The sequence below is a fragment of the Drosophila mojavensis genome, unplaced genomic scaffold (assembly GCF_018153725.1).
Source record: "Drosophila mojavensis isolate 15081-1352.22 unplaced genomic scaffold, ASM1815372v1 contig_19, whole genome shotgun sequence".
Classification (NCBI taxonomy): Eukaryota; Metazoa; Arthropoda; class Insecta; order Diptera; family Drosophilidae; genus Drosophila; species Drosophila mojavensis.
This window is the reverse complement of record NW_025318726.1, coordinates 4,923,774-4,949,157: the sequence shown is the minus strand read 5'-3', so window position 1 is coordinate 4,949,157 and position 25,384 is coordinate 4,923,774. Positions and strand designations below refer to the sequence as shown.

The 25,384-nt window shown below is 39.9% G+C and overlaps 1 protein-coding gene and 1 long non-coding RNA gene across 5 annotated transcripts in view; one reads left to right on the top strand and one right to left on the bottom strand.

Moving 5' to 3' along the window:
- The window catches only part of LOC6572045 (transcription factor E2f1), a 37,219-nt gene that overhangs the window by 8,388 nt on the left and 3,447 nt on the right, over positions 1–25,384 (bottom strand). The window contains exon 1 of one of the 4 annotated variants that reach the window (XM_032733527.2): positions 7,818–8,238. The exons of 1 other annotated variant lie outside the window; for it this stretch is intronic. The gene's annotated coding sequence lies outside the window, so the exon portion shown is untranslated. Of the gene's footprint in view, positions 1–3,229; positions 3,508–7,817; positions 8,239–25,384 lie in introns of those variants that run through there. 2 more of the 4 variants (XM_015166172.3, XM_044007692.1) reach the window with 2 other exon arrangements.
- LOC122756885 lies at positions 4,295–7,450 on the top strand. Its single transcript, XR_006356748.1, has 2 exons — positions 4,295–4,460; positions 5,093–7,450. It is a non-coding gene; the product is annotated as an uncharacterized LOC122756885 (long non-coding RNA).

The window sequence follows — 25,384 nt, the reverse complement described above, 5'->3', positions numbered from 1 at the left end:
CATAATCTGTAAATACTTTCATCATTCTGATGTGTCTGACACTGCAGCAAGTGTAGGAAGCAGCTTTATTGACGTACCTTCGATGTATGTATATTTATGTATTTAGATAGACATAAATGAGGCTATGGGAAATATTAATAAGGGACTTGCCTGTCATTTATATGGTGCTTACCATTAGAATTTATTATAATAAAAAAAGAGTGTTCTAGTCGTGTGTATATTCCAAAGCACAAGTCTCAAGTACTTTAAATACGTTTTTTTTTTAATTGTGGACGAAGGGGGCGTGGTATCTAAAATCTTACAAAATTCTCGTATCCATCACATAACTCTTATAACCTGATTTCCCGGTTTCAATGGGTTCAAGGTATAAATATTTTATATTATTTTGATCGTTTAAGAGCACTTGACAAAATTCTGTTCGTAGTTAACATTCAAGGTAAAGGAAGTGCTCCTTGTGTAACCTGCCTAGAGCTTTTAGAGTGATACTAACTTACTATGCCTTTACAATAGCTTTGCATGAATTTGTATGCATGTGTGTGTGTAGTATTAATCGTATTAATTTGATCGTGCTTGTGTTTGTGTGTGAAGTGCACTTGTCTGGCATCTCGTTGTATGTGTTTATCTAATAACAACAAGTCGAAAGGTAAACACTAAAAGCAACTGTGACTTGGAGAAAAAGAAACACATTATGCAAACAGGGAAGAGTACATGAAAATGAAATGAAATAGCTACAAATCGTAAAAAATGGCCTACTGATAATAAATAACCCAAGTAACAACGACAAGCTCAGCTTTTTTTACTCAACCTTATGACACAGCAGAGAGTAATGAAGAAAATGCTCTAGAAGTACTATTATACTAGACTATATACATATGTATACTCAGATATTTAATCTGTGGCGTGGTGAGTATATAACGGCGAGGGAGACCGAAAGATAGAAAGAGAGGTGTGCACGCACGCTAAGATTATTTCTATAGCGGTTCAGCTTTGACGTAGGCGCGCAGCGCATTGTAAATGAAAGTAAGTAAAACACAAGATAAAGGTATTAAATAGAAAATTAATTGGCGGGATGCGACGCAGACCTATGACCAGACTGCGCTGTCACCCTCCCACCGTCTTAAAACTCCGCCCATGACTAATGGTTAGCAGCTGCTAATTGGCCCCTGTAACTGTAACTGTTATCCAACGGTATAGTTGAATAAATTCTTACATGCGCTATTAATTACTCATATATACATTTGGGTTTATTATGCATATACTTATGTACATACTCATATACATTAATAAATAGTAACACGATATACTTTTGCATTTATCGTATCTTTAGAAGTGCGCACTCTCCAATATGCACACACACACTCGCGCCAGCTGTAATGCACAGCAGAGTAACGGAGCAGCGGCATAACTGCCGACTGCAGCGCACACGTAAAAGTTTCGCTTTCCTTTTGCACAGCCATTTTGCATGCGCAGTAAAAAAAAAACAAGACAATAAAAATAAAATGAAACAGACTATATATATATATAAACACACAAGCTCATATGTGTACATGTACATATATTTAACATATCGTATACAAATTTTGTCAGAAAACCATTCAGCAATCTGTAAGCGCCAAAAAAAAGAAATTGGTATGTATGTATAGCACAATCGCCAACGCTCTGTTAATGCGCCTATTCATCTATATATATATATTTATGTATTTTGTGTGTATAATGTATGTAAGCCAGTGTGGGTGCAAGTGTGCGTCTGTGGGAGAGAGAAGGGGATGCTTGGGCTGGTTGCTTTCACGACTTGATTACGAGAATGCCGGCCGCTCGCGGTTCGGTTCTGTTTTCATAACAGCTGTTAGATCATGCCTTGAGAGAGATTTTAGCGTTGTTGCTATTTTGCTGCTGCTGCTGTTTCGCTGTTGCGGTCTAGTGTGGACTGCATATATATTGCGACGCAGCCGGTTTTCTGACATAGGATCCACATCTATTATGCTATTGATGGGCAACCAATGTGCATACAGTTATCAAATTAGCTTCAATTTATATGCTACATATGTAAACATACATATACATACTTATATAGTTATAAATTAAGGTAACTGATCTTAATTGCATCAAACCAATCAACGGACACTAACAATCATTTTTTGCGTTGCCACCGGTTTAATGAGAACATCATTAAGAGTAACTTCAAAAGTGTAATATTTGTTTTTTGTACTTCCTGAATTAACAACTTTGAATGAAATGAAATAACAAGTGTAAAGAGCAGCAGAAAACGTAAGGTATACTAAATTTAATTTCTCAGTGCAAGCGAGATGGCAAATGCTAACGTAAGATACATATATTAAACAACAGAGCTCTGTTAGGCTCAACAGGGGCTGTTTAACTTGTTCGTTTTCTGTTATGTACAGACATACATATGTATTTGGTGGGTGCGAAAGCCAAAATTATTTCCAGTTGATGGGTGGACGGTTGAGAGCAAATTATAACAGAGTAACTTTGATTTGGCAGACTTATAAAATGCGTCGCAAAATAATTTGCCAACATTGCAAAAAATTGCCTTGGAAGTTGGCAGCGTGAGCATGAATTTTAGAGTGGTTCAATGGCGCAAAAGACGTTGGCATATACAAACATGAGTTCGTAATTTTAAAGGAAGTCCCGAACTACTATTATATTATATCAAAAATTCATTATGCAAGCAATCAGTACATATGTTTGTAGATGGATGTACATACATACATATGTATATACTTATGATTATATGTAAATGTAGTTCCTGCCCACATGCCACATGCATGACGCATTTCGAGTCATGGGTTGCAATAAAACAAACACCATCATGCCCTTATCACAAACTCTTACAGAACCAACTTTTTAGTACAATGTTAATTCGCGGACATGTAGACTACAGAATACATGTGTGTAGAGGATTGCTTTAGAAGTTAACTATTTACAAACTGTCGTAAAACTTCAAGTAAAACACAAACACAAGCTCCACACACACAAAAAGGCATTTAAAGGTTATTAACGGGCTTTAGCGCAAATGAAAGGCAGCACAAAGCAAACTTAAAAGTATGATTAATTGTCGATCGAAAACACATACACTTAAAACACACATATGTATATACATACATGCACAAAGCAAACACATGGTTGGGCAGTTTCACAGGAACTGTTAAATGGTATCAAACTGTATGTCCAAAGAGAAGAGAAAAGGAAATTTGTGTGTTTCACGCACCTAAATTGGAATTTCTTCGTTTTATATCACGACGCATAACCCACCAACAAAGCAAATGACCGAAAACGCCGCCACTGCTGCCGTCGCCTACGTCGTCGTCGCCGCTGCTGCCAACGTCGTCGCTGCTGCTGCTGCTGTTTTGTAGTTGTTATTGCTGCTGCCGCCGTCGCGCTCATTTAATATCACACACGTTTCATATTTTTGCGTTTTTATGTATATTTTTCACGTTACTTTATTTTATTTTTTTTTTTTTTGTTACTTTAACGCAAAAAGTCTATTTCTCTTTTTCGTGCCGTGTGACGTCAGCAGTTCGAAAAATTAATTTATTTGATGTAGATATCACATAATTGTTGTTGACGGTCGTGCATTATAAGACACAGGCCTTGTTGTTGTTTTTGTTTAGTTATCTAAATGTGCTTCAGATGTGTGCAGTTTTTTTCTTCTTTCTTTTCATATGTTTTTACATTTTGTTGCGCTGAACTGAACGAACTTCATGGGCCCCGACGTAAACGCAAAGTGAGTGCTGCCGCTGCCTGGCCTGAGTGTCGTTTCGACGTAGTAGTAAATGGAGTCGCCGGTACAGCGAAAGAGAGTATCTTGCCGAGAGCGAAAGCAAGAGAGAGAGAGAAAGAGAGCGCGTACACAGAGAAAACGTAAGCCGCGAAATGACGTTATGCGTGTTACGTATGCTGCTTATTTCCTATTATTATTTTTGTAACAGTTGTCAGTATAGCAACTACTTTTAAAATTTTCGAGGTACTGCCTGATCAATTATTTAGTTACACAAACATTTATTAAAGGTTTTAATGTATTTCTCCACGCGGTGCTTTACGTGATACAGTTCGCGTTGTCGCTTACTTTTATGTAGCTTTTCTTTTTCTCACTGAACAGCAACAGCAGCGACACGACGCGATGGCGGCGACGGCGACGACGACAGCAACAACAACCAGACACGACCAGCAGTGCGGAGCGTGAACGAAAAACTAAAAGCGGCGAATTTGCTGCTGCCAATATGAGCTGTTATTGTACCACTTTTTAGGCTCTGTTAAGTGTTCTCTTCCCGGCGAATTCAAAGCAGCAACTGAGTACTCAGCACTGAGTACTCTGCGTACACAGCTGAGAGAACGACGTGCTGTAACTCAACCAGCAGCTGCGTCGGCAAATACGTTATTTTTCTGTATGGGTGAGTGGAACGTAAGCAGATGCCTTGTGGCTGGCAGACTCTCAGTAGGTAAGCGTGTGTGTAAAAACTGTGTACATGTGTTGCGTGCTTTAGAGCCGGGCTCTCTGTAGTTTGAATGCCGGCTACAACTGTGAGACGGAAGTGACATGCCGCCTCCAACGTCACTAATATATACATACATATGAATTTATGTACATATCACTTTGTTGTCTCTGTTTTTACCGTCTTATTATCTGCGTTTGTCTGTTTGTAAGCATGCTGCGCGTTTTTATTGTCGTCAACAATGTTGCTAACTCTAAATGTACTTACTTATGTATACATAATAGGAATGTATGATGATTCTCTGTTAGGCTAACATAACAGAACTAAGAATAAATTAAGTTAACATTATAACCACACGTAAATTTATAAACGACATTAATACTTATTGCTATGTATGTAAATGTATTTTCTACATTCATATAAAAATGTTTCGTCTGTTTTAACACACAGTAAAGTTCATTGAACTAGATAAACACATCTGCTCAAATACGTTACGTTTGTGTGTTTGCGTAGACTGATCGGCAACTGTTAACTGGGGTCTTCATATCTATCTATTCCCGTAGTGCTCACAAAAAATTAACCGAATTACGGTAAATACGACGCAAAACATAAAAACTCACGCCCAACTTTGCTTTCAGTTTCTTACAAGGCAGCTAAAGCGAGACAGCATGTTTGACGAGGAGCGACGGCTACAGCCGGTTCAGACATACGCACACGCACACACAAGCGAATGCACACATTTCCAGTTAATTAAAAGTATTTATGACATTGCACACACACGCGTGCGTCACACACATACAGATATATACAAATTCCTTGAGTACAAAAGTCCACAAGGATCGTGGGAAGTTCCATGCACAAACGATCGCAAAATATTGTGCTATCTATGAGCTAAAAAAAAAAAAAAAAAATCACGTAAAGAGAAAAAACCTAGCATGCATACAAGAGAGCAGTCTGCAAGGAAAGAAGAAGAACGTGGGGTGGGTAGCTCCTCAGCCCTAAGGGTGACGCTGTGAGAAAAGATGGCAAAAAAAAAAAAAAAAAGGCACACACACACTGTTAAGCAGACGCTGTCTACTCAGCCCGAAATGACGGGCCAAACTTCTCTAAAAAAAAAAAACTAAAGGATAACAGCATCTTAGGAGACTGCCTGGCTGTGGGGTCATAAGAAGCAAAAGCGCAAAAAAAAAAAAAAAAAAAAAATTCTGTCGAAATTTAAAAAGGAATTGTAGCATGGAAGTTAAGTTACGTTTCCGATAGGGCCAGGAATAGAGCATATGAATTGTCTGCTGGATTTTTGAGGTAGGATACATACATATATGTATGTATAAAAGCTTCCGGATAATTTATTTGACTGAGTCATATAAACAACTCATTTCTAGTCAAAAAATAGCTTAAATGAATTTGTCCGAAATCAATGTAAGGACTACAAAAGAAAGGTTTAAATCACCGTACGAAATCTGCCCAGGGCTGACTAAAGCAGAACGAACCAGAAGAATGAGTGAGAATGAACGTCCTTATAATCGGCAATCTCATAGTCGTCGGCTTCGCCATCGGCGATTGCAGCAACCCCTTTTCCAGTGGGGCGCAAAATAATTTGTACAGACACTGCCTCTTCCTCCGCCTCGTCCTTCTCTGCTCTGCCGCAACGACAACGACAACGACAACGGCTTCGGCCTTTGCCTTTGCCTGCTGTGGCCTCTGCATCTCCAAGGGCCATATACAGGCGACATGGGAAATGAATGAGAGCTATTGGAGAGATGTCGACGACGTCGACGACGACGACAGAAGCGAAGTTGACGCTGCCGGCACAGCCGCGGAATGCAATCAACTTGAAAACAACTTGAGAGTCTTAGTGACGGCGATATTTAAATTTTGAAAAAAGTAAATAAGCAAGAGTGCTTCAGTCGGGAATGCCTGACCAGGATACCCTCGTCGGCGACAGATACAATCGATAGTCATGCGCATAGTACGGACAGGGCTAGATCCACTGGAGTCGTTCTCCTGATCAAGGATATACATACATATATTATTAATATATATACATTTATGCGCTTCCTTCAGCCTGTTACATACATTTTGACAAAGTCGTTGAACCCTGTTTCGTCATTTTCAATGGGTCCAGGGTATATAAACGGAAGGGACATTAAAGTTAGAAAGGTTGACGTTGACGTTTACGTCCCTGCACGTTTGACAGAATGTCAGTCATAATATTGATTGTTTAGTTGCCGTTATTATTATTAATGTAATTATCGTTGTCCCTGTGTATGTGTAGTTTTTTCTTCTACATTCTTAGGGCTACCAACTTTCAAGAAGGTCTGTGTTTATGTCTGCGTAAATTTTAAAAATTTATTATTGAATTCGCCGAGAGGGAAAATATAAATCATATAATAGAAACCCAGAGTTTCGGATATATGTTATTGTACATATGTATATTGTAGGGGCAACTATCCAGATTGCATATTTATTTAAATTACATATAATAAATTACAAAATATTTATATTTAAATTAAGGTAAATATAACATAATTACAATATATACAAAATTAAACGAAACTTTCTTTTTAGAAATGAACATGAAATAAACATTCACTCTATAAAATATGGCTAGAAAAACGGCCGTTCGAGTCTGACTTGGACTTGGACCTGGACTCTGATACCGGCTCGATTCTAGTCAACTTTGTTTTTAGTTCACTGTCACTGAACCTCTCGCAAAACCATAAATAGCGAGCTGATGTCTGTCCACATGTATATACAAAAATTATTTCTACATCTGAAGCTGATTGTTATTTATAATTACTCGTCTCAAAGAACTGGAGAATGACTTGGCATGTCCGAAAGCAGTTTAGAACAATTAGAAATCAGCTCAGAAGTAATTTTCGCAGTTGATCAGGGTAGATATAAAATGATCGAATTGTTCCATTTTTGTACCCATATATATATAAGTAATTGTGAGGGGATCTCCACAAGAATGAACAACACAATTGTAATTTTCACCTTGATATGCATTTCTATTTAAATAGAAAACTTGTGCTTTGGAAAATATAAAGATATGGATGCTAATATTTTTCCATCCAAAAAAATTTTGTACACAAAAGTCCAAACGCAATCAGATTGTCCTCTAATCGGACATTCTCGACTAGAGTACTCTTAACCTTTACTTGGGCAAATATATACAAATTTTGGTCAAAGGTATAGAGAATACTTGTGGAAAGTCGGTTCAGGCTACGTTGATACGTTGTGTGTACTCTCTATAAGGGTATTCTAGCAAACTATTTAACAGAAATATCTACTTAATTTGTTGATTGTTGTTGCAGTTGCGGTTGTGGTTAGCTTGCAATATTAATTGCTGACTTTACTTACGTATCGCGTGGCATAGAGTTTAAATCCAAAAACGTGTAATCCAAAAGTGTTTTTCGTTAAAGAGAGTTGGAAGTGCGATCGATTTATGTCAAGCTATTTGTTTATCAGTGTTAACTAGGAGATTTCAAGACGCTCCACAGGGACAGAGATTTTAATGACAATAGTTGAAAGCCGAATATCAATAAGTTAGAGATAAAAGATAAAACTTAAATGATTTGTTCAACAGTTTAAGAGTAAAACAACATAAAAAGGCGAAATAACAATTCAAACGAGTAACAAATAATTTAAAAAGACTTTTAATCAGGTTATTGCATTGACTTAAATTTCGAACCGTTTTCAAAATGAATACATATTTTAGTTAAATTAAATAGCTTGCATGAATATTTTGAGACTCATTGGATATTATCCTCATATTTTATATTTTATGATTTTTGTATTTTGTTTTTTATTTTTTTTTTCGTTCGACTTGTAATCCTTCATATTAGCATGGGTATCATGATGTATTGTGTTTTGTTTTATGTTATGTTTTATTTTCAACGATAATTTCGAGCACTTTATAAGCGAAATTAAATTTGTTTGGTTTCAACGATTTGTGTGCAACACGTATTAATATATCAAGTGATGTATAAACTTTAACATAAACAACAATAACACGGCATGGTCAACAATTTAATAACGAGCGCATTGCGTTGTCTTGCGCTGCGTTACGGTTCGGTACGGAACGGAACAGAACGGATCGGAACGCTTCGATCTGTTGGCTACCGCCTCTTTAGAGGTTCACTTCCACTTTCTTCGGCGTTCGTTTTGTAAATGCTGCGTAGTTCTGGACGCAGTTGGTGGCGAACTGAAGGAACTGCCAAATAACATAAAAGCAAGCAGAAGCAGAAGCAGAAGGAAGAGGAAGCAGTGACGGCGGCAGACAAACAGGAATGCAATTGCAGGGCAACAGCAACAATAACAACGACCATAATAATAACATTAACAGCAAGAAGTTCGAACTTCAAAGAGAGTGAGAGAGCGCCAGAAGGAGAGCGAGTGTGTATACGTGTGTGTGTGTGACAAAGAGAGGGAGAGCGCGAGAGAGCGCATTCGATCGTCTTATGCGTCTGCTTGCATAGCAAGAGGAGAGAGAGCAACAGAGTAACGGGCGTACGGCAGGAATGCAGCAACAGCAACAGCAACAGCAACAACAACAGTAACAGTGCCAGGCAAAGCGAGAGCAAAACAATTGGGGAGGATAATGCAGTGATCATACGTGCTCGCTTCAGCACACACACGCACGCTAGCTCACTCGCTTGGCTTTGGCCCACCCAGTGCCCAGTGCCCTTTGCCCAGTGCAGGGTTGTTTGCGAGTCAGCACAAAGCCTAAAGCGTCAGCGCAGACGCAACGGCGAATTCAATTCATGATTTTGAGTCTCCTATAGCGCAAATCGCATAAATGTAATACAAATACGGCAAAGGGTTAAGTTAGCTGCGCCGCTGCGACAGGTGCTAAGTGAACAATGCGTGCAACTAGTTATTCGTCTAGGCGGTCAGTCAATGAACTCTGCAGCGCAATTAGCACCCGGCTGCAGCAGTAGCAGCAGCAGCAGCAATGGCAGCGGGAAGCCCAAAGCGAATCAAATTCCTTATAATGCAAATACAGAACAGGAAATAAACAACAGAATCATAATAACAGAGCGCAGTTCCACTACCAAAAAATACAAATTACAGACCTTCAAATTTAACTGAATCAAATATCGAACCCATAATAAGTCATTTTTAAACGGATGCGCCAAAAACCCATCAGCCAAAATCGGCGAAATTTGCTCGAAAATCGAAAATGCAGACGGATATGAACCAGGAGATGAATTGCCGCCTCACACACACACACACACACACACACACACACACACATGTATATACATACATAAATCTACTCTGCCTCTCTAATTCTTTTACATGCCGTCACGCTCAATTGCGAACTGTACCCCCAAAAAGCATAGACAGGCATTTCGATGAATATCCTGTGTACAGGCTGCAGCATAGCCGAGCATTGCAGTTGCCACGTTGCATAGGGTTCGAGGCAGAGGTTCGATGAGGTTTGAAGCGGGTAGAGGCTACCCGCAAGGACCTCAGCACATACCGCAGCACAGCGCAGCCCAACTCAACTCAACTCACCTTTCTCGATTCGAGCCGATGCGAGAGTGGTTCGACTGACGTACTACGGCGAGTGGCTTGCAGCTGTCGTTCTTCCTTTAGCGCATGCCAAAAACGGCTGTTGGCTAGGTGGGCGGGGTATATAGGGTCTGTTTCGGTCTTCAGGGGTCTACGTCAACCATTGGAATTCCAGTTTTGCTACGGTTTTGAGGTTCGTTGGACTCTTCAACACTGGAGCTGAGCTGATAAGAACAAATTGGTCTGTATAATTCTGCTAGAATTGAAGTTAACTACAGCTGCACTTCTGTCTGAGATATCTTGTTTTTCTGGAAAATATTTTCCTTTTTATAATTAGATATAAATTTATACATAACTATTATTCAATTTGAATTTTATATAAAGACAAATTGATTTACTGATATATGGAAGGCTGAAGCTTAGACCCAAATCAGAACCATATTCAATTATTATTATTATCTAATAGATCGATTATCTCTGATTCCGTCTATAAATACATTTCTTATAAAATATTTGTAAAGCATGCCAAAATGATCGTGAAATAATATACCCCATCATTCTATATGACATTAAATGAATATTTATGAAATATCTTACTGTGCATCTGAAATCGAAATATGTGGGGAGAATCAATTTCTCTTTCAAATTAGGTTAAATAAGATTAGAATTATAATCCTTGAAGGCGTATTCATCCCAGTCTCTGCAGGTGCGCATTGATCTAGTTTAAAGATTGCCATGAGGACGTAATAAGCGCGAGATTTGAAGTTTATCTCAATTATAATTATTCAATTGTTCATACCACCTCATGTCGATATTTATTATTTTTAAAATGAATATAATCTATTATGTGCTCAGTTTAGTTAGATAGTCGATCAGCATGTTCTATCTCCACAAGATGACTTCCCCAAGAAGAAGACTTAGCCCTAAGTTGAAGGAATTGGGTGCTTATTGAAGAAGCGCTGGACTACCTGATGGTTGCCTTTGGCCTGGCTTACCGGTTTTCAAATTTGGGATATGCGTTCACGTTTTCAGCTAGTTTAAGTTACAATAACAAGAGGAAGAACGAGTGGAGAGAGAGCAAGAGTAGTATAAAAGCTGTGCCGGGGCAGGCTACGAGAAACAAGAACCTCCGAAAACAAAAAATGAAGAGAAACATATAGGCATATGTGAACGTGTATGTGTGCTCATATGTCTATGTGTATGTGCATGTCTATGTGTTTGTGCATGTATATGTGAAGAGCAAACACCAGAGCCAAGTACGAGATGCGAGTACATTCCTGACATATGTATATGTATCTGGTTGTATGTATGCATATGTATATGTACATACAAATATGTATACACTATATTTGTGTACACACACTCATACATACATACACATGTACATGTATGCAAGACAAGGTTCTCAGCTTCAGGTTTGAGGCCCGATAGGTAGAGGCAATGCTCGGCTTCTTAACAAACTCCGTTCGTTGCGCTTTTGTTTTTCCATTCACTAAAATTCCAGGAAATTTCGTAGATCAGTAAATCTCGGAGCACGCTGTGCCCTCACTCACTCGCGCTCTGTCGCTCTCTCTTATTTTCTATCTTACTATCTCGTTCTCTTTCTGTCTCTGATCAGCTGCAATCAGCCCAACTAAAGCTCCTTCTAATGGAGCGTGGGAGCTTCCGAGCGGATGTGAGAAACCCTTTTGCGCTTAGATTATGTCCCTACCGAGTTAGGGACAACTAACTACACGATACGAACAAGCATATGAAGTACTGCAGGTCTACAGCAAGGCCCAACAGCTGTCCCGAATGTGCGCCGAGAAAAACTGAGGAAAAGTGGAAAAGGTAGAAGACGAAATTGTTATCGCTGCGTGCGCACCTGGACCTGGCCCTCGCCGTGGCTTGGCAAAAAGTGCGTGCGGCGAGCGCATTGAGAAGCACCCTTAAGAATGGAAAACCAAATGGTAGCCAAGCACCCTCCTCCATGGCCTATGCAATGCACCGAAGAGTGGTCTGCGTCTGCGTTTGCGTCTGTTCCCCTGAAGGCAACACTTCAGACGTTTCTCCCTCTCTTCCTCTCTCACGTCTGTCGCCTGCTCCAGTAGAAAAGTGGAACGAACCCGCCGCACGGAGACGCAACAATGTAACATGCACACACATATACACACGCTCACGCTTACGCACAAGCATACTGACTCACGTATACTCTCACTCACTCACACACACACACACACACACAGACACACACACAAATGCCTCATGTTGATCGCTATGGGCCATTGTTGTATACCCTACACTAGAAATGATTCGCCGGATACACGTATCTCAAAAATAATATTTTCAGTGGGTTCAGGATATTAGGCTCTGGCAGAGAAGAAAATAAGAATTATTTTTAGTTATATAATAATAATAGTTTGCATACCCTGTTTATGCATCTAAATTCAGAATTGGGCTTTTAGATGGTGAATGATTTCAATGCTTTCAATGACATCAGCTCAGTTATATGTACATATATAAGCGAAAAATTGAATAGCTCGGCTCTCGCTGAATAATATTTTGAAGTGAGCTGTTCGTATTGTACTTCCTTTGGAATACAATTGGAGTCCAAAAGAATAAATTTGATATACATACATACGAATTTGTTATTAAAAATTCATTACATATCTGCCACGCCCACTGCAGTCTCTTACATACATATGTACATACATATATGAAAAGGAATAATACTTACACGGATAGAGTATATATATAGACTAGATGGATCTCTTTCTCTCTCTCTCTCCCCCTCCCTCTCTCTATCTTTCTGCGTCTCTCTCGTTTAGTGTTAGAATATATATGATTATATATATATATATTTTTTATTTATTTTTTTTGCTGTTGCTCTTGTTCTTGATGTTGTGCATTGGGATTCCTACATATCAACAGGAAGTGGAAATGGAAGTGGTTTTTATTGCAGAAAAAATTTGTAATGGGAACGTCAGCCATGCCTATGGCTGCCTCTGCCTCAGTGTCTGTCTCTCGCGTTGACGATGATGAAGTGGTGCGCGACACAGTGGGACATGGAGGCCAAATGGTTAATTTGATTAGCTCTCAAGTTGAGCTTATGGCGACAGCTTCACTGGATCTCATTGTGGCCCCTTTTTGAATCGAGTAACGAAATGTCATGCTCTTGTAGGTGCTTAACTTAAGACAATAATGATCAAGTAGTTGAATATTAGTGAAAGGAAAATTACTCTAAGACACTGTGCTCGAATTTAATATTAGAGATTTGTGATTAGCAAAGGACAATTGATTAGGCCATCTACAAATTGTGCCAGTTGTTGTCATTGCACCACTGTGCTTCAGTCACTTAGATATATGTATGTGCTGAATATTTCAAATCGTCGAATTGCGCCACTGTGCTGCAGTTAGGCTCAGGCCGCGTCCACGGCGAGCTCAAAGTTCAAAAAGCAAGCATTGACATGTGCGAAAGACCGACAGCAGCGACAGCGATGACAGCGGCAGCCCCTACGGCAAGCCGAGGCAAGGGTGACCATACAAAGGGTGACCATGTCCCACTGCAGAGGGCTGAGAGCTACGGCTACGGCTGGGCCACTGAGCTAATAATTAAAGTAAAGCAGCAACCCCTAATTCTCATCGTTCTCTATGGGGTGAATAATACGCTTTATATTGTATATATATATGTACATTCATTTGTACATATATATATGTATATATATATATTTTTTTTTTTTTGCGCGACTTCTAAAAAGTGCATTGTAAATTAGAGCAGAGAAAACGTATATGAAGAGGGGTTTTTTGCCCTCTCTGCTGTTGCTGTTTTTTGCAATTACAGCTACACAAATTGTTGTTGTTGTAGCTGTGTAGGAATGGGCATTTCAAAACCAGCTGGCACCTCGCATTTCTCTGCTGATCCCCAGGCGAGATCCTGTCTAAGCTAAGCGCGTGTCAAGAAGTATGTAAAACGAAAAAAGGGAAGAACAGATTACAGCGGAGCCTCCCTAATGTCGCCAATGCCTGATGTCAAGGCAAAAAAAAAAAAAAAAAAAAAAAGAAATAAATAAATAAATGTTTACCATCATAATAAGTAGACTGGGGACTACAGATAGCTCTACTCTCTTTTTCCTGATTAGGAATACATACACATATTTAATGGTGTCTGCAACGCCCATTCTGCGTATTTTTAACAAAATATTCAAGGGGCTCAGATATTGAATGATATATTTTAACGAGTATCTTTTAGCAATGTTTTCATTATTTTACAGTTTTGCTGTCGATAATCGTGTGGCTGTTGGAATTACCGCTTTTATTGAATACATATATATTTATTTATTTGTGTTATCGGTGCAATGCGTTAGGTAAGGCGACAATCTGTCGCCCCTAGCCGAAGAGCAGTCGCTAAAATATGCAATTACATGCGTGAGATTAGAAACAAAATGAGAGCGGGATGGTTCGCTGATTTCCTAGGTAGAGACCGGAAGAGCGTTAAGCCTTTGGGCAGGACACGCGAGCGCAGGATGTGAGAATCATCGGAGCAGAGCAAATCCCTAGGCATGCCCCGACCCGCCCCTTTACATTTACGGGATTAATTAACATTAGGCTTATGGCATCCGAAATCTGGATCACCTCATGCATAATGCACGAGTTTAGATAGCTATACATATGTACATACAGACGTCTGGGAAGTAGCGCTCGCTTGTCAACTGAGCGTCAAAGCAAATTGTAGGCAGTGATTCGTTCGAGAACTGCGCTCTTGCCCATAAATATGCACTCGGACTACAAGTAGAACCAGTTCAACAGTTTCTGTGTGTGTGACATTTGTTAGCCAAACACAGCAGACATCACAGGCCTCACAGAGAACCCGTAATAGCGACAGCATGATATCCGACTGAGAAGTTTACTGTAATCGATCCATGTACGTTTTTTCAATGTTACGATTTTCTTTTTTATTTTGGAAAAATAGCACGAACAACATTCCTATTGGGGCCCAGGCCAGAGAGAGGAACTCTTTGATGTTGACCTTAGATGTAAGACTTTCGAAGTTTAAAGTAATTAATCTTAACTTCTAAGATAGTTACGAGGGCATAGTAGACGCCTCGCCACAGTAACTCAGAACAGAAATATTGAATATCCTTGCGATCCAGTCTGAATGCATCACCATATATCATGTATGGTAAGTGCTATAATGTTTTCTTAATTGATTTGCCTTCATTTTATTTGTCTATCGAAGCACTTGGCGAAGGGACTTCTGAAATAGAACAAATTCATAGCTAAGCCCTTATTCAAATGGGGCGATTGATCATAACAGAAATGTTGAATTACAATGCATAATTTAGCTTAAGAGTTAGCTAGTTCTTGCATATATTAAAGCCGAAGCTCGTTAGTTGTAAAGGAAAACTATATTCAACTTGAAGTGTTGCAACAGGAATTCAGCAGAGACTTGTTCCTTGTTTGCCTCCCTTGCCTCGCTTGCTCCAGTTTGTGGGCCAGAAACCTAAGTCAACAGAAACTTATTTTAAAGATCTGGAGGCAAAATATTACTCAGGTACCCAAGCTCGAACAGAACAAAGTTGTCAAATCAAACAGAAAGGCCATAAGGCAAACGAGGCGTGGCTGCAAGAGCAGAAGGAGGAGGTGGAGGATCGAAACTCGGTATGGGAATATGGGCGTTTGGTGTTAGCAGAAAAAAAGAAGGCATATGAAAGACATTTATAACTATGAAGCGAAAGCGAGGTAGAGCATTGCCCGTCTGGCTGCTGGGGATTTCAAAAACGCCAGCGACTTATGCTGTCTGCCTCTGCAGCGGCGAAACCTGATTTGATGGCGCAAGAGTTTAAAGGGTTCGATTACGAACGAGAGAGCCACAACGACAACGAAAGCGACAGCGAGGATGAGGATGAGGATGATGAGGATGACGCTGAGGCTGGGAACGAGGACGAAGACTGTGAAAGGTGAAGAACTGTCTGGCTCTGTCTGATACTCTGTGTGTGTGTGTCCGCCTGGGCGTGTGTGCGGCTACCACATGTTGCACACACTGTGAGAATGAATTTAATTAAAGAACAATTTTTGCTCGCATTTGCAAATGCTGAGCGCCGAGACCAATGCAGCGCCAGGCCTAGTGCCAAAGTCTAGTCTATGCACAGTGCTTCGCAAACAGAGATTATCGCATCGTAGTGAATGAAGATCGCGGTAATTGAAACCGTACGATACGACGATAGCCCTAACAACAAGTATTTCAGCATTATCATCCGAGCAATTCCTCACATAATTAAGGGTCAGAGATTCATGATAAGCTAAAAAGGACGGGCACAAATACGATATCATCAATCTAATGGATACTAGGTTTACAACTTACTTATTTTGGTCGGCTGTATATTGATTCTACTGATCGACTAAGACATAAAGCAATCCTCCCCGGGTTAGGTGTGTTTCTAAGCCATTTTATATTCAAAATAGTTCCCGATTGAGGATATTTCTTGTTTCGAGAGCATTTGAGAACTGAGTAGAATCTTCCCATAAATATTAATTACTAAACGAATCAAATTTGTATCGTTAAACAATCTATCAATCTGCATACATATATCGTTAAGTATCTATCAAAGTTTATGATGATTTCAGCCCCGTTTATCCAACATCCATTTAAGACATATTTGTACCTCGCTCTCCACTCGATGCATTCTTCAGCCTCTATGCACTGTGCGATGCGTTTCTGCGGAGTCTGGCAACAATGCCAATTAAATCACAATTCAGTGGCACATTAAAATGCAATACATGTGTGTGTGTGTATATATATGTATATATATATGTGTGTGTTGCATATGTGAGAGGCGGCAGCAGCAATGGGACTGCCATTGGAGCGTTCAAAATATTTCATGCCCCGGTTAATGGCAGAGCCCCCTCTGCTCCCATCTGCCCGACTCCTGCACTCTACAAAAATCGGCAATAGCTGCTGTCCTTTTGCACATGCTCCAAAAACTACGCGAAGATGTTGAAAGCCCGATAAGCAGGCCACCAATGCCAGTGCCAGTGGCTCAACTCAAAAACAAGTAAGAAAACTCTAGTTGGGCTACCCGACTCGGAGATACCGCCTCATCTGAATTATGAATAAACTCGTCTATGAACTTATAAACAACACATCTACCAACACCGCCACTTCAGGTTTGTGAAGAAACGAAACACAAGAGCGTAGTGATCAGGATATGATCTACTTTCTATTCTATCGAACTATGTCATATTCAATGAAAACGGTTAAATCGATCAGCTCGTCGCTCTGATCAGGCGTATTTATTAGTTTCACCATCTGCCACGCCTTCTTCTGCCTGTGATATACGTCTTAAGTAAACCATTCTACCCTGAATTCACATTTTCAATCGGTTCAGGGTATATAAGCTCATCGATGGGACGGCACGGGGGCGGGTGAGGGAAAATGGTGCCTCACCACATTGCATATTGCTCCCATTGCATTTTCAGCATAAGTTGGCGTAATTTTAGTGCCCCGGCTACTGACATGTTTTTTTTTTGTTTTGCTCTTGACTGCTGCACTCGTGGCGTCTCTTTGTTTCTCTCCCCCTCCCTCTCTGTCCCTATCTTCGGTCTCTGTGTGTGGTGTCCACTTGCAACATTTCGAGCCATTCGCCGGTTGCCAGTTGAAAGTTGCTGTTCGAGCGCGTGAAACTCGTGATATTGAGCTAGCCACGAATTATGGTGGGGAATATTGAACAGTCTCAAGGCTGTCCTTGCCTCACTCTCACACCCACCCCCCACCCCCACCCCGCCAACGCTGCAGGCAGCACAATCAACAGCTGACGCTGGTCGAGCATGAGCACGAGCTTGCCAGTTAATCGGCAATAATAAATTGATCAAGACGGGAGTGCCAGACTAGTAGCTACCATAAGCTATCCAAATCCAGCTCCACTAGCTAGAATCTCGCTAGTTATCTATAAAATATATTATGTTTGAATATATATCGGAACGGATAGGGGATCCCAACAATGTGGATCAGAAAAGTTATCGATTAATCGCTGATGTCAATTACAAATTTCTAGTTCATATACATAAAATGGAACATTTATCCTTGCTAATTACGGAGACAAGATTCACTTTAAATATGTAAAAATATTTTTTCCGGCCATTTTGTAAAATAAAATGCAGACACATGCTCATTGCACAGTTAGCGAAGAGACTGCACTGGGGCTGCGCAGGACTGCAAAGCTATCGATAAGATCTCCATTCGATAATCGATCCAGCGATGGACCTTTAGCTAGGCAGACAAGAGGTTTTCATTCATTTAATAAAGCTGTTTCATTTATCTGCCTATTGGGACGCTGTATCACGTCAATCAAAAGCCTTTAATCTATTTGAAAAATGAATGCTTTTCGATTAATTATTATAACAGCTCTAGGCTGGAGTGTGAACTATACTATGTAAACTTAATTATGTTTAACAGATTTTCCTATTCTATAGTTAGATAATAGTAGTTAGTAGTCACATTTAAACTATAATTGTGAAATCCATTGCCGTGATGTAGGAGCACTTGTCGGCTCACTTTCTCTCTCTCTTCCCTTCTCTCTGCACTGTTGGAGGCTAAGGAAGAGCTTACAAATTCCTTAGTCTGCGATCAACTTTCCAGCTTAAGTGCGGCTCGCGTCCTGACCGCCATAGCGGTGTCCAATTGCAGAAGGGGAGCACCAACAACGACGACAAACCGCAAATGAAATATTTCTGGTATTGCAAATGAAATAAATGAAGTTAAGCCAATTTGAGGCTAAGCCCCAAAAAGGAATTCATTATTTTGCACAGCAGCAAAAAAGCGAAGAAGAAGCAGATGTAACAGCATAAGTAGAGAAAACAAGTAAGAATACAGCTGTCGGGGATGACCGGTTGAACAATACTCGTTTACGGTTAAATCTCTTTAAGAATGAATATTCAAAAATATGCACATGCTTATATGTACATAAATATTTTAAATTTCCAGTCTCAGTCATCGATATGTGTGTAAAACGAGGATAAGATCGTGTCATAATAGAGCTGAAATGTTGTCTATGCTTACGAAGAGGTGACGAAAAAGCCAATATACCCTTTAAAGTTCTTGAACGAGTTTTAAAACGCGTGTCGTGCTTGCGTGTCCTGAGCCTTTGCCTGGGTCTCAAATGTGGAATTTTGCGCAACCACAGTAATGCGACAAATGCAACAATAGCTGTAAAGCCAGTCAGCGAATTATTACGAATCAGCCAACAAGGCAGAGCCCACAATAAACTGAAACAGAGCCAAGCAGGCGAGACAGATAATGTGAAAGACGTCACAACATAAAGAGTAAAATGAAAAATTAATTGGTCGGAGGCTTTCAATGCTACTAGCTCTATTATCTAGTCGCACAAAGTTCGATAAAGTGGGAAACCACTAAGTATATTCCAATTCACACAGCATTACTCCAGTATGAACATAGTAAAAGTAGAACCGAATCTAACATCACAATCAAACAACTTTTATTTGATAACAGTTTCACAAAAGCTCGCCGTGCACGGCAATGTTGCTGCTGACGTCGCTTTCGCTGTCGTTGTCGTTGTCGGAGTCGATTCCGCCATCACCTTGGGCTTCTCTGCCAACGTCGTCGTCGGTGTCGCCGCTGTCGTCGGGCAACTCCAAAAGGGCCACCAGAAGAAACAGCAGGAGCAGCAGGAGCAGCAGGAGCAGCAGGAGCTGCAGTGGACGATATAGCAGAAGAGGGAAAAGAATGCAGCCGACGGCGACGGCGGCTACATGAAAAAATAAAAACATCAACCGAAAAGCAAAAAATAAGAAAACATTATATAGCCGAATTGTGCATACCCTTCATATGATATTTTGCTGGGTCGAGTTATTTAATAAAGTGTTTACTCCGGTTAATTTTTATATATAATAAATAAATCAAATTAAATTAATCTTTCATTTTGAATTTAAAATAACAGCATTTACAGATTTTTAATTATTTCATACGAAAACAATAAGTAAAGGAATATATCGTTCGCATATGCATGAAGCTAGTTTTTGTTGTAAACAGAGTGATGCTTGAAGGATGCAAGGGCATTGTGAGCAAGAGTGAGATGCAGAAGCTGGAGGTAAAAGCGTGTCTGTATTGTCGGCTTGGCGCTGCGCTCTGCCCTGAGACGATGTTCAAAATTCCATTGAAATCGTTTGAAAATTGAGCCAGGGACTGCCCTGTGTATTGGAAGGTGGTTCGCAGGGCGGCGGGATGGAAGGCTGGCGGGACGGCGGGTAAGTCTTCGTCTACCAACATAATAAATATGCGCCGAGAGTTTCGCTTGCGGTGGCTCGCTGGGGCTCTTTCTTTGCTGTTACATTTGTTGTAATCGCTGTACAATGTACGCACACACGCTCGTTAAATGTGTAAAAATAACAACGCAAATGAGTTGCAGTTTAGCAATAAAGTAAAATGCAAACGGATGCGCGTTCCGACGTTTGCCAGTTGCTGGTTCTCCACGCAGGACCGAGGACCGGCACCCACACAATAAACACGAACGAACTTACACACGCACAGTCACACACACACACACACACACACACTATCTGTCTGAGACATTGTTTCTCTGCATGCTCCCACCGAAACCGCAATACTTTTTGCAGGTAATAGTAAGACGGTATTGCAGCAACAGTAATGCTCGATAGAAAAAGAGAGAGAAAAGTGTCAGATTAGAAAGAGACTTAAAAAATAGCGGCGCAAACCAATGGACTGTCCTGCCAGACGAACAACAATAACAACAACTACATAAATGGCAACAAAGAGAAAGAGCGCGCACGAAAACGAAAGAGAGTAGCCGGCAAAACAACAAAACATCCGGCAAGTGCCAAAGCATAACAAGCGCCACACACAGACAGCAGCACCAACACAAGCAGCACACGCATATATACAGTGGCTGCTGAGACTGCGCTGCTCTTGAGAGCGATGCACAAAACAAGTTGAAAGAAATAAGAGTGCTCCAGTTGGGAGTGCCCGACTAGAATATACCATGAACAATTTATCAAAAAAAAAGCAAATAGATTAGTTATTAATAATCAAATAAGTTAAAAATAATTTACTGCAATTGACATAATATATGTATAAATATTCTTTAGCAAAGACAGGCGGACATGACTGGATCTACTCAGGCCATCGCCCTGATCAGGAATATATGTACAGATATACTTGATATATATGCTTGCTACATATGAAAATACATTTGAGCAAAACATTATACCCGATATTCGCAATATCAATGAGTTGAGGGTATATAAAATCAGGGACAACAACAGCAAGTGCTTCACAACTGCTCTCTTTCTCTCTCTTGCTGTCTGCCTCTTATTCTTTATGGATTTTATGCATGGGCCTCTGTGTGGAAGAGCAGCTCAGCAGGAGCGAGGACAGAGATGGCACGAGTAACGTTGGCCAACGCAGCAAAATTTCATGAATGGAATTTGTAAATTTTCTTTTCATTTGCAACGCTGCACTGTAATTGCTGTTGTTGTTGTTGTTGTTGCTGCTGCTGCTGCAGCGCTAATCATGTGCACCGCATCGGGAGAGAAACAGACCCAAAGCAAGTGGGGCAGACGTCGAGCTGAGGGCGCGCCAACCATAATAATAACAATCATGCTGCAATGATGCCGGCTGAAACGTGTTTGGTGGGGCTCACAGGTCTCCATTCGTGGACCTCTTTCGCAACTGTGCAACGAACGCTCTTGCATAGAATATGAAAATCCATCGAATCACAACATATTGCGACATACTCGCGTCTGCTAATCGGGAAACCTTCAAAAGCGAATCATACAAGATTTAATGTGATTTTAATGTTGTCGACTCCATGGACCATCCACCTCACTCAAAATTAATTATAGCACAGCTAAATTTCCATGATGATCTTGACAGGCAGCATAACAAACTGTCTGACAGAAACAGTGTGTTTAATAAGAGGGTTTACCTTTTATTTAGCATCAATACAAAAAAGATGATCGGGAGTTAAAATATAGATATAAATGCTAATATGTACCTATTTAATAAACTTTTGAAAAATCTAAAGCGTTGTCGTATAATTGATGAAATCGTACATTTAAATTTATGGTTTATGATATACAAGACATGTATGTATGTCTGGCGTTGGCTCCAATACAAACTAGATATTTGAAGCTTGAATATTTGAAGATATATCAAATATAATGAATTATTTATAAATATTTTAATTGGAGAGCGCCGGGAAAATGTTATTGCCTTGGTCGAAATAGTACAGTTAGTTTACTGCAGATTCCTTTACTTTAATGTACAGTTGATTATTGAACTGAAGCCCACAAAATTATTGCTCCTATGTAGAAGTGTATATCATATCATATCATTGATATTATGAAGCGGCCGGTTTGGGAAACTACAGCTGTTCTTAAATTACAAGAGGTACAAATTATCAATACGAGAGATTCTATCAATATGAGACAAGGCAGTGTTTAATTACAAAACAACAACAAAACAGAAGGTAAGCGATGAAAGATGCTGTAAGGAAACAAAGAGAGAAGAGAAGAAGACGAAATAGGCAACAGGCGATAGGCGAACGGCAGCTGTTGGCCAAAAGGAAAAATTAGGCTGAGGGTCAGAAGCAGGTGTGTATGTATCGGGCATAAGTTATGAGCACGTACGAATCATAGAATATGGAGGATTAGAATATATACAGAAGCAGAAGCATCCGGAGAGCAAGAGAGCAAGCGCTAAGAGAGGACGCCGGGGACAGTAAAACCAGACAATCTCAACAGCATAATAGAAAGGAGAAAAACCAAATATTAAATAATTAAAAACACTGTCGTTGGGCGTATTCGACTGCATACTCGGTACTACTGTTATACCCTGAAACTATTGGAACTCCGTCTGTACGATTCAACTTTCGTTTGCATAAATAAATAAAACATGGAACTATTCTAATTTTAGTGATAGTTTCACTTACCATCAACATCATATCTCTTATAGAGGACTTTAGAAATAAAATCATACAAATCTTATAGAGGACGCTGGAATACACAATTATCAGACACAAGTATATTTTAAAAATGTTCTCAAGGAATACCAGAGACAGAATGTCGATAAGCCAATATACTTCTTTCACTTTGCTGACGCTTATAAAAATCTGTTTGCTTACTAGGGTCTACTTCATTCAAAGATGATGCAAAATTTTGGAAACAGCAGCTGCCATGAAAAGTGAAAAGTTAAAGAAAGGACATCGACGGCTCGACGACTTCTTGCGTTATATCTGGCACACATTGTCCCATTGTTACATGAAAGAAAATATATCGTCGAACCCAGCAGCTGGTCATTACAAATCTGAGCAGCTGTGTGCCAAAAGAAAAACAAGCAGATGAAGAAAACTGCGTAACTGTCCCATAAATTTGCAATCGTAATCGATTCGCACATCTTTTTTCCCAGGTAGAATAATCCATAGTTCCATATGCATGCAATTATATCTGAAACTCATTATTTTGTAGGCTGTGTTGCCGCTGTTACAGATATGTATGTCGCTTGCCTTTTTGGAGAAGGTTTATCGAATCATTTTCGTGTAATTAGAGTTGCGGTAGTTCTGTCCATAAAAATGTCATGACTGATATTTGGTAATTGAAAATTATGATAAGACTTTATAATGGATATTCATAACTCATTCGATTATCTATTTATCTTAAATATCACAAAAGAGGGTTCAGGTAATGAATGCAGAGATTGTGTATCTCCCCAAGTTGTCAAAAAACATCTTAGAAAATTCTAGAAATTTGCGGCTTGAGAGACATAGTTATATATGGTGGTTAAAAGATCTATCTAGAAGAAAAACTATGAGTGCAGAGTTCAGGGTATATCTTAGTCGGGCACTCCTCGGTAGAGCACTTTTACTTGTTTCTTCTTTCTTTCCAATTATACCTGTTCTTCTATATTAGCAATTCGCTATTATTAACATTTTTTTATTATTAACGTTTCTACGACGAGGAATTCTGGCTTATCTCAATTTGTAAGCTAGAACCATCAAGTTCTTGTAAAAGACATCTATTTAGATCTTTTTGTCTCTAATTCTCTGGTTTTTGCTTGAGTTCATGATGAACTCCGTTGAACTCTCGAGGCGGTCAGCAGCGAAGCGAGCTCCTCTGGCACTCTCGCTTATCACAAATGCGGGGGCGGGGGTCAGGGGAATCATCAGGCGTGCTTTATAAATAGTTTAAACATCCGCTTTACGCCTCAACACCGTTTGGATGACACATATACGAGCGAATTTTTGTTTATTTATTTGTTATGTATGTATATGTATGTGTGTATACATAAATAATAATAACGATTAATCATTTTATCAATGAAGTGTGATGTTGCAAATAAAAAATAAAAAATAAATCAGAAATTAAGTTTAGCAATGTCGCTAATCGAGGGAGATAGAAAGAGAGAGACGACGCCAGTATGACCCAATTGATGGAAGTATGTATGTTATGGAGTTCTGATCTTCTTGTGGCTGCTGCTGCCGTCAGTGTCAGCGTCAGCATCATTCAGTGACGACATCACCCACAGCGGCGCGAACAAGAACAAATGAGTTATCATACAACGGTCCTCTCCTGTCTGATTCTGACCCACCCTCTGCATCGTCTGGCTGCTCTCTCTCTCACTCACTGCCGTCTGGCGTTTGCCCTCTCCCCTCTCCCCTCCTTCCACCTTCTTTGTCTCGTCTGTTACTGGCTGCAGCCTGCAGCAGGAAACCGATGTTGTTGTGAGCAGCGCTGCTGACGGCGCACAAATACTTTTTGCTCCAATTTGCACGCACCAACAACTACTACTACTACTACAACAACAATAACAACAGCAACAACAACAAAGTCGCGACAGTCATAAGCTCCTCTATGCGTGTGTGTGAGTATGTGTGTGAGTTGTCAGGCGTTTGTTTGTATGGACACAGCACTCTTAAATTCCATATTCCACATTGCTTATGCGACAAACGCAGCAAAAGTAAAACCAACAACAATAAAAGTAAAGCAACAATGATGGCAATGCTGCTGGGTTGAGTTTTGCGTCGCGTTCTCTCTTGTTGCTTTCGCGTATTTTAAAAATAGCCAGGCCAGCGCGCATAAGCGAACAGAAACGCCAAAGCAAGTGTGTAATTTTTGAAGCACATAGCAACTGACATACCCTATATTTCAATTCCACATTGTTTTAGAAAGGTGGAGAATCTTTATGAAGACGTAGATCATGTAACATAATTTCACTTTAAGACAACTAAAATCGTTTAAAAAAAGTTAACACAAATTTTTCTATTTTTGCTTTTCTTATTGATTGTCCAGTGTATAGAAAAAACATGTCCTTTTCACGCACTCCTAATGCATATAGCATACTTTTAGGGTGCAATATGAATCCTGTAAAAGAGAGTTCGTTCCTAATCTATGAAGATATTTGA